Genomic DNA, 9,720 nt, shown 5'->3' on the forward strand with positions numbered 1-9,720 from the left:
GCCCTGCCTTGAGCCAGCCCCCAAACCTGTTGATACAGCCCTATGGGCTGGTGATGCCCCACTTTCGTATAGGCTGATATGTGTTTCAACCTGTGACAAGCTGAGAATTTTCCCTGCAGGGATGCTTTATTTGAATTCATAGCTTATGGGGAAGTAAAAGCATGTCCTATATATAAGCTTCACCTGAGTTTACAAGCCTAGAAATGAAAACAGCTTTTTTTTTTTTTTTTTTTTTTTTTTCTAGCAAGGCATGGGGGTTAAGCTCTTGCTTCAAATGAAAGGCATCTAACCAATAAAATAAAAAAATTAAAAAATAACTGGTATCAATCTCTCATTCTAGCTGCTGCTTAGGGTTTCTCCAAGAAATTTGTCGCTGGAAAATCTAGAGAGGTGGCTTCAAAGCTTTCTTTTCAGGGTACCTATGTTCAGTGTGGGACCTTATCCAAGAACTTCTGTCTCTCATTTATATTTAAAGGTTTTCAAGTTGCTTTTGAATACAAATGCAGCTTCAAAGCACGTGGTAAGTTCCTGTTTGTTTATTTCTTTGCTATTGCTCTCATTTAGAGGACCTAGTTACCTTGGCGCAACTTCCTGTCATCTTTGACAAGTCTAATGGAGCATTCTTAAACTTATTTGAAAATAAATCCCTCTGAGGAACTTTCCTGCACATCAAAGTGCTGATTTTTTCCCATATTCATCTTTTGCACAGTTCATTGAATTGTAATGAATCACAGATCATTAAGGTTTTATCTACACAGCATTGGCTTGCTCTCATTTTACAGAAACCACATATGACACATTTAAAGATGCTATTAGTTTTAAAGGTCACCGTCTCAGATACCTCCTTCCCTTTTCATTTTACTTGTTGCTTGAGCAAATTTGGCATGGAAAGTAATGAAACATAATAAACATTACAGGACTATTTTTAGAGTAAAAAATTTCCGAAGTACAATCACAGTTAAAACTGTATATAGTTCAATAGAATTTCACACTATTATTTAGGTCTGGTGAAACACATTCTCTCTCTTCTGTTCTCTCTTTTCCTCATCGCTTTCTGCCCAGCCAAAGAAACCAACTCATGAGAGCTGGCTCACTCCCCCGGATTCTGATGCTATTAAAAGGACTAAACTAGAGGCTTCCTGTATATACAAATAACACTTCAATAGAAAACTCATAATGAAGATACCCCATCTGTCCACGAATAACTTCTTGTGAAGTTACTAGGTTAAGTTAGAACCTGAGAAGTATCGAGTCTTTGAAGTTTTACTACATACATCCCATTCACATATGGTTTCCTTAGTTTTCAGTCTCTTTTCTAAATAACAAATGGAGAAACAGACTCAAATGTAAAAAGTTAAAAGTAGACAAGCCACCTGGGGAGTACCAGGTGGTACTGGAAGTACCAGTAACCGTAGTTATTTCGGGTAAACAAAGGATGGCATAAGTATTCTGCCTACAATTATGAATTAGATTGCCATTTAAGAAATGTCATTCAAATACTCAGTTTATGTTATAAGCTCTGATGAAACTGGTCACACCACACCATTCTATATCCAGATATAGTTCCCACTATCTTTTTTACTACCTTTACTACCTTTTTTTCTACTCAGAAAACTTTATACTGCCTTCAAGGATTGCTTTGCACCAAGGGTACCTCTTAAGAGCAATGAAGGTTTAACTCCATTATTGGGGACAGCAGTATAACTGAGACTAGGACTTAGTCATTAGGAAAAGAAATACCATCAAGTGAAAACAACACTTTCATGTCATGTTTCTACAGCCTCTTCCTTTCTAAAATTTAATTAAAATTGCAATTATGTAAGTGTCACTTCAATATTGGATAGAAAAGCCTACAGTTTTTCTTATATAATTAAACACTAACATTAAAACAACATCAATCATGTTTAATAACTACAAAATACTATTGTTGATCACATCAAAAGGCATTTTTCTTTCAAGAACTAGTTTTTCCCAAAGGTTATAATTAGGCTATTACTTAATCTTATAAAACGAGACAAAACAGCTGAGAGGCTGTGGAAATTATGATCTTCTCCAGGTAAACAGTTAATCAAGCTTCTGACCCTTCAGAGAAACTGGTAATCTTGTCCTGTGCTTACCAAATAATTCAAAAGCAAATGTATCGCACAAAGGCTTGATTCAAGATAATACAATTTTGCATGCACAAAGGAAAAAACCTATGCAAGACTAAAACCTTGACTAAATCTTTTTGCTTTACGCACATTCATATGGAATTCAAATTACATCCTCTGTTCAGCTACTGCAATACAAAACTTATCGCTTGTTTATGAATGTTCAGAATCCTGGAGGCCTTCACAGTTCTCACGTACAGAACAAAATTAAAAGCAAATAAATTTTAAAATAAAGAAAAATCTAGTTTAAATTAATGCAATAAAACCATTCATTGCCATTTCTACAGTGCACCGAGGGTCTAAATGAGCTTGAAAAAAATGTAATGAAAACTGATTAGGGTATTTCAGTGGCTAGGGAGAGGCCACTTTTTCTGCATGTCTGTCATCAAAGCTCACTTCTCTGGTGCCTGCAAAGAATTGTCCATTCTAAGAGAAGCATTAGTAAAAGTGGTTTGTATTTCTTTCACAAAAGGGAGGTATAGGAAATGTGTATTACAGTTCAAGCTGGATTTCAGGCAAAGTAGGTTTTCAGCTAAGTCAAGATTATCTCCTGTAGAATAATGTAAATAGGAAAATATAGTATGTGGATTTGAGAGTATATATTGATATTTTTATCTTCCCCTACATTCTAGCTATATTCTGTAGGTCTACGTTCAAGTAGTGATGGACTAGAAGTTCCTCTTGCCATTCCAAAGATGAGGACCTTGCCCAGCAAATAAGAGGACTCATGAAGTCCCACTCTGCAATCTCTTTGTCTTTGATAAGTACATGGATGATTATTTGTTCCCATGGAATATTATTCAAACTACTTACAAATAGTTTCAAACTACTTACAAATAGTTATTAACAACTAAAAGAGAACACATAAAGAATACAAGCTGCTTCCCCCCGCACTGCCTCCCCCGCCCCCCCCCCGAATCACAAAGTTAACCCAAGGCCCAAACTACGACATCTATGCAGTTTGGCATAGATCAAGCTCAGAAAAGAGAAAAACACAGTTAGCACCCTGATCCCATGTTGTGTGTTAGCTCTACTCCAGCACAGCTGAGCACGGCTTGTTTTCTCAGCGTTGGTTACCTGAGGCCTCAACAGAAACTAACTTAAATATAACGGCAAATTCAAGTCAACAACACCATGCTGCATTTAAGTGAATATAGGTACACAGATGGCCCCACCCCGGGGTTTAGCACAGGCTCAGACCTTCTTCCCTCCTACACTCTGGAACTTTGCCTTTCCTAATGTGAGGCTCATGCACACTGATTCCTAGTTAAGATGGCTTAATGTCAAGTACTGTGACTGCGCTAGGAGAGATACACCTTTTCTAACCATGTTATTTCATAATTATGTATTTCAAGGGGATTACGACTTTCTTCAAAGCATCCAGCACTGGTCACTATGGTATAGTGCTAAATGAACCATGCACATGAGCACATAATAGAATTTCTATGGCATGGAACATCTACAGCAGTTTCTTTGTTTTTCTTACACTATTACTGTTTTCTCACTTGGGCCTTAGAGTACCAGAGACAGGAAGAAAACCCATTACACATATTTTCAAATACGAATAGATCAATAAATGCACCAAAATGCATTTATTGTCACATACTGAACTTTGCGTTATACACAAAGTATAAAGATAGAACTTACTGGGTCTGCATCATATCATCTGCTTTTCCTAGCAGAGCAAAGTCCACTCCCTTTGTTATCAGCTATGTTAACACTGTTAAGGTATTCTGAAAAGAACATGTACATCTGCTAAATGGTAACTTTATTTCAATGTATACTTTGATCCCTGTTTTTCTAAATTTGGTATTTTTTCCTCCCATATCCAAGACCCCTATATAATATGGATGTGAAAACTCTCTGTTTTAAGGACTCTTCAAGTAGTTAGAGAATATATTTAAAAGTGAAAGTAACCCAGGAATAGGAATTGTTTTAAAACAAAATCAAGCACAGAGCCAATTTTCCACTTTGTTCTTTTGCTGAAGAGGATTGCTCTTCAGAAAGGTGAAATTCAATGGAGAACTAAGCTCTGAGGATGAGCACACAGCTTTTTTTGTTATTAGTTCTTTCACACAAAATAAATAAAAAACAACCCAAGACCTGAACAGGTACAATCTAGTAACAATTCTACATCTATCGCAATTGCTCTTGCACTTTTATTTCTTACACTTTGCCTTTTAATTATTTTCATTTTCTTCCCTGTATATTACATTACTTACCCAGGCACGGGGCCCTATTTTGACAACTGCAGGACGTCCATGTCTCTTTTCTTGCAAGTTTGTTATTGTAAGACTAATTAGCTGGTGTCCATAGGTAATGGTAAACACGATAGCTTATGTCTTCACCCTACCCCTATGGGCTTGATTCTTTGTCAGTTAGAGGATATATTTTAGGCAGGGATTTCCAGTGCAGCTGGAGATACACAGTGGCCAAATCTGTGAGTTTCTTCTGATAGAATATCCCAGATCCTATTTTCTTTGTGTCTTTTTTTTTTTTGGTGTGTTTTTTTTTCTTCTGCTCAGGATTTTGTAGTAAAAGCTGAAAGACTGAACTACAGTTTCACTGTTAAAGTTGATTCTGCTGGAAAATGGAGTAATATTATCTTTATCAAGTTCCTACTGTCTCAACCTCCTCTTTGTAGCTGGTGGGCTGCAGAGTAAACCATCTCAGATAATTAATCCAGGCTGAATTTAACTTCACAAAACTACGAGCTTAAAATGACTGTAAAACTCCACCATGAACTGCATGATATAAATTCTATTTAAATAACCTTTGTACTAGATTCTTTACCATATTGCATCGAAAGGACTTCCTCTTTCAGGTGTCTTCTATTACAGTATCTTATTTTCTTCAGTATACTCTATACTATGTATTAATGTAGGGAGTCATATATTTTCAGAGAACATACACTCACTTTTCTGTAGTATTTCTGAATGACTCATGTTCTCTACTTTCTCTATGCTTTATGCTTTCAGGTTATATTTTACTCATTTCATCAACATTTACTTTTACAATCTGCAGTGTTCAGAAAGCTTCAGACATGGCCCAGCTAATCACCCGCTCCCATCAGGTGAAGCTGGTCTGGGCCATGAAGGCCTACAGGTGCATGGAGGGCCCTGAAAGCTACTACTACAATTCCATCTCTTTGAGCAAGAGCTTGTGTCAAGTAAAAAATGTCAGATTGTTCCCAAAGATTTTATAGTTATATTGTCTAATACCTGTCAGTATGGTACATAAACACAAGCCTTAAATCATAAGACTATCAACTAAATAGCAACAAAGATTAAGAAATTCCACTTACATAATTTATCACCAATCTTCAAATAAGGAGAAATGGTGAATTAGTAGCAAAATTTCACAAATAACAGGTGTTCATAGTCCAACACTAGGACTGAAATTAAAATAGGGTGTTGGAACTATTTTTGTTTAACTAAAGCTATGTTTTTGCTATATGAATAGCTGAATTCAAAGACCTTCAAATGTTGATCATCAGACAACAAAAGTATACATTCTCTTTACTACTGCTGAAGAGTAAAAACCCTAGAAGAATCAACTGTAATTTTAGTGGCCTTTACTGCCTCATTTTCTGTCATGAGATCTGAGATATAATCATGCGTTTAAAATTCAAATGACTCCCAACAGCAGCGCTTGTCTAGTAACTGTTTCAGTAAGAAAGTATCTTACCTAATTGCCTCTACATTAAGTTCTTATAAAGACCACTCTATAATTGCAGACCCTTATACCATGTAGTACTTCATATTTTTACAAAAGCTTGGTTTTTCGCATGTTTCACTCATGTTTACAGAGAAGACCAACATAATTTTTTTACCTCTAAGGATTGAAATTGTTTCATCTACTCATTAAAAAATCAGAATAGTTTTTCTTCTCCTATTGAATGTTTTAGACAAATGTATTTTCTAAACTACCTAACATCTTCTTTCGAATATGCATAGACAATTTATACAGATAGCATGTATCAACTGAATCAAGAGTCAGATATATCATTTTTTGACAACAAGAACCAAAACAAAACAGTTTGCTTATGGCAAAGAATATGAATATAGAACAGTTCTTGTCATATCTTCTAAAGCCGTGCTTATAACAGCGTGTTGTTGTAGTTTCTCATAAGCTCTACAACATTCAATAAATAGCATATTCTGATAACAGGCCCATTTATTATTATCTATTTCACACACAAAGGTTACTTTTTAAAAAACAGATATTCTTTTACCTTTATTCAAACTAATGTCTTTTTTCATAACTCACATCTGCACATCACTGATTTAGGCTGAAGTAATCTAAGCAAATACATATATTGGAAAAGATCCAGAGCTAATGAATCCAACTACACTATGGTTAGGGCAACAGTATGGATTCACGTCGAGAAGTTGGTCTATGCAATACTATACAATAAATATATAATAATTCGGTTTTTCCCATCTTCTTTTTTTTTTCATTAACACATCACAAAAATTTTGGGTAGGAAGATGACATTTTTCACTTCCTGTACATTAAAGTATATGTTCTTTTTAGAGTTCCTTTTTACTAGGAATAATTTGGAAAAATGTGGAGATGCTGGACTATCAGAAATGGTAAATAGGTTAATGACTCACATACCTTTTTGTGTAGCTCTGCAGTACACTTTCAGTATGATCAAGCAAACTATAACGAGTCAAAAGGAACTTTGCTTTTGAATTTAGTAATTACAGCTGGTTTCAGCTCATATGCTTGATTAAAGAGACTTTTATAACTTTCGTTGTTATTTTAACATTTATACAGTGCTTTACATCTTCAAAGCACTGTGCTGACATTACCTTATTAGTTCTTGCAATGCTTAGATGCAATTTTCAGTGTGCTTTCATATCACAGTCCCATTTTAATTGCTATTTAAAGCTGAATTAATTATATTTCTAATGGGCCATAAAAAGGAATGTTTAGTAGAAAAGCCACTGTACCAACAATTTGTGTCGTACCTATCTTAAACTATAAAATATTTTGGTGTATGTGATACGTCAGATTTAGCCCAGCACTGAACACTGCCAATGAGGGTTTCAGGCCTGTGCTCCCCTCGCACAGCACGATGCAAACTAGCATCAGTAAGAAACAGTCAGTGCTGTTCCTCCGCTTGTTGTCATTGCTGTCCTGGTGAAACTTCTTTTCCTGAACTTGCTGGGCGAAACGGAAATCATTGCAAATACTATCATTGAGGTACCAGTGCTCAAATTTCACCCACTGAAGACAATGAACAGCACAGGAGCCCTGTCAGGCACTGGCCCGGCTGCCTCCCAGGTTGCCTCCAGAAGCACATGTTCGTGAGCCCCTGCGAAAGCAGTGCTGCCCACTTTCATGGGGCTACTCCTGAGCACAGCGCTTTTTCCTCACGAACCCCATATAGTCAATTCTTGATGCTGCAGTTAAGTTTAGTGAGCTCATGTTTTTCTCATAAGTTTGCTTCTCAACTTCCAAAGTGCCAAACAGAATTTCAGTCATTAGTTATTTGAACTCTTAGCTCTTAACTGCTTTTTCTTTACATTTCTTCCCGTTATATAAACACACCCCAGAAAACATTACAAGTTTTTTTAAAGGTCTATTCCTAATAAATATTTTTGCTAATCACAAAATTAGATTTGTAGACTCTTATATTGCTGAAACCTATGAATAATTCAAATACATCATCCAGACTGCATGGCAGCTTGGACGTGTCCCACCCATTTGATGCCTCTGAACAACAAATGAAACACGATTGTCAGAGAATGCTCTCTACTGACCTACAACATTTAATGTTAGCTGGCAATGAAACTACTTCCTCGTTGTTGGTGACTATATAATTATGAATTCACAATTAAGCTTGATTTCATAGGTACCGATCATTTACAGCCACCGAAGTGAGAAATTGCTCAGAGCTCCCGAAATGCAAGTCACTGATACGTAACTGAGTTACATAACCTCCCTTAAAGGTGCATGGTATACATTGGCATCTCTTGGCAATCCTTGCCCATAGTTACAGGAGAGCCACTCCTTTCTGTCACCTAGTAACTTTCAAATAGTCAACATCAACTCAGAGTTTCTGAGCTAGAGTTTGATTTGTCAGTGTGTGTTTAATACAGTACTTTCTTAAACGTGGTTTAGGCTACAAACACTAAACAGTGTAATAGTCTGAGCCAAGGACAACACGTTGTGGAAGTGTTTGAGCAGAAAAAAAAAATTGTAGTAGAATATTCTGAACATAAAATGGAAATGGCTGAAGGTAAGATTACAGCTGCAGGCAAATCAGGGCAACTCCTGGAAAAAATATGGCACCTGAACTTGCTAGCAAAAGATGTGCTTCTGAAAAGTGATCTGGATAATGAAGGTATAGCAGAGTATGTGCTGAGACTGATCTCTCTAACAAAAGAGCTGAGCAGATCTCTCAGCCAGCAGCTGGAGAACGTTACAGAAAGTCTTCAAGACACTTGCCACTTATTGAGTGCTCTCCATGACAAGCACAAGGAATTGACTGCAAGTCCAGGCAAGTATGGAGGGACTTACCTGTAAAGAGAACCGACTGGGTATATTGGATGCTAAGTTTTGCCGTGTGATGATGCTGGGGGACCTTACTTTTCATTTGTTAGTATTTCAGTATCTGGTCATTCAACAGAGCGAATGAATTCATATTTCAACAGTTGTATCACAGTGTTTTCGAGTGTATTACATGAGATTCAATATGAGACTCATAATTATCATTATGCGAGGGGAAAAAAAACCAAACTAAACGGAATTGTTTCAAAGTTTTTTGTATATTGTACTTTGGTGAGTTTATCTTGGCCAGACACCAGATGCCCACCCAGCAACTTACTTCCCTTCCTCAACATGCCAGGGGCAGAAAATAAGGTGGGTTCATATAGACAGGGAAATCACTGCTTACTGGGCAAAATAGACTCGACTTAGGGAAAAAAAATAATTTAATATGCTGCCCTTTGAAATAGATTTGGATAGTGAGAAACAAAGGCAAAAAAACCAAAACACCACCTTCGCCCCATCCCTCCTTTTTTCCAGGCTCACCTTTACTCCTTCATTCCCAACTCCTCTACCTCCTCCCGGTCCGGAGGAGGGCAGGGGGATGGGGAATGGGGGTGGCAGTCAGCCTGCAGCAGCTGCCCTCTGCCGCCCCTTCCTCCTCACATTTTTCCCTGCTCCAGTATGGGTCTTCCCCACAGCCTGTGGAACTGTGGTTCCTGTCAGCAAAACCTGGGCTCTCCACGGGCTGCAGTATACCTTCACAGAATATCTACCTGCTCCGGTGCATGGGGTCCTCCACGGGCTGCAGAGTGGGTATCTGCTCCACCATGGCCTCCCATGGTCTGCAAGGCAATCTCAGCTCCACGCCTGGAGCACCTCCTCCCCCTCCTTCTTCTCCAGCCTTGCTGTCCGCAGGGCTGCTTCTCACACTTTTTTTCTTCATTCCTCACTGTCCTCTGGTGTTCTTGCCCTTTTCTTAAATATCTTTTCACAGAGGCTTCGCTGACAGGCTCAAATCAGTCCTGCAGTGGGTCCGTTGTGAAACTGGCTGGAACCGGCTGTGTGCGGC

The 9,720-nt window shown here is 37.7% G+C and overlaps 1 protein-coding gene across 1 annotated transcript in view; it reads right to left on the bottom strand.

Moving 5' to 3' along the window:
* ARAP2 (ArfGAP with RhoGAP domain, ankyrin repeat and PH domain 2) overlaps nucleotides 1-9,720 on the bottom strand; it is a 154,750-nt gene extending 145,030 nt beyond the window's left edge. The window contains exon 1 of the mRNA XM_082483122.1: nucleotides 9,425-9,720. The gene's annotated coding sequence lies outside the window, so the exon portion shown is untranslated. The remainder of the gene's footprint in view (nucleotides 1-9,424) is intronic.

Source organism: Vanellus vanellus, assembly GCF_965231255.1.
Source record: "Vanellus vanellus genome assembly, chromosome: 4".
NCBI lineage: Eukaryota > Metazoa > Chordata > Aves > Charadriiformes > Charadriidae > Vanellus > Vanellus vanellus.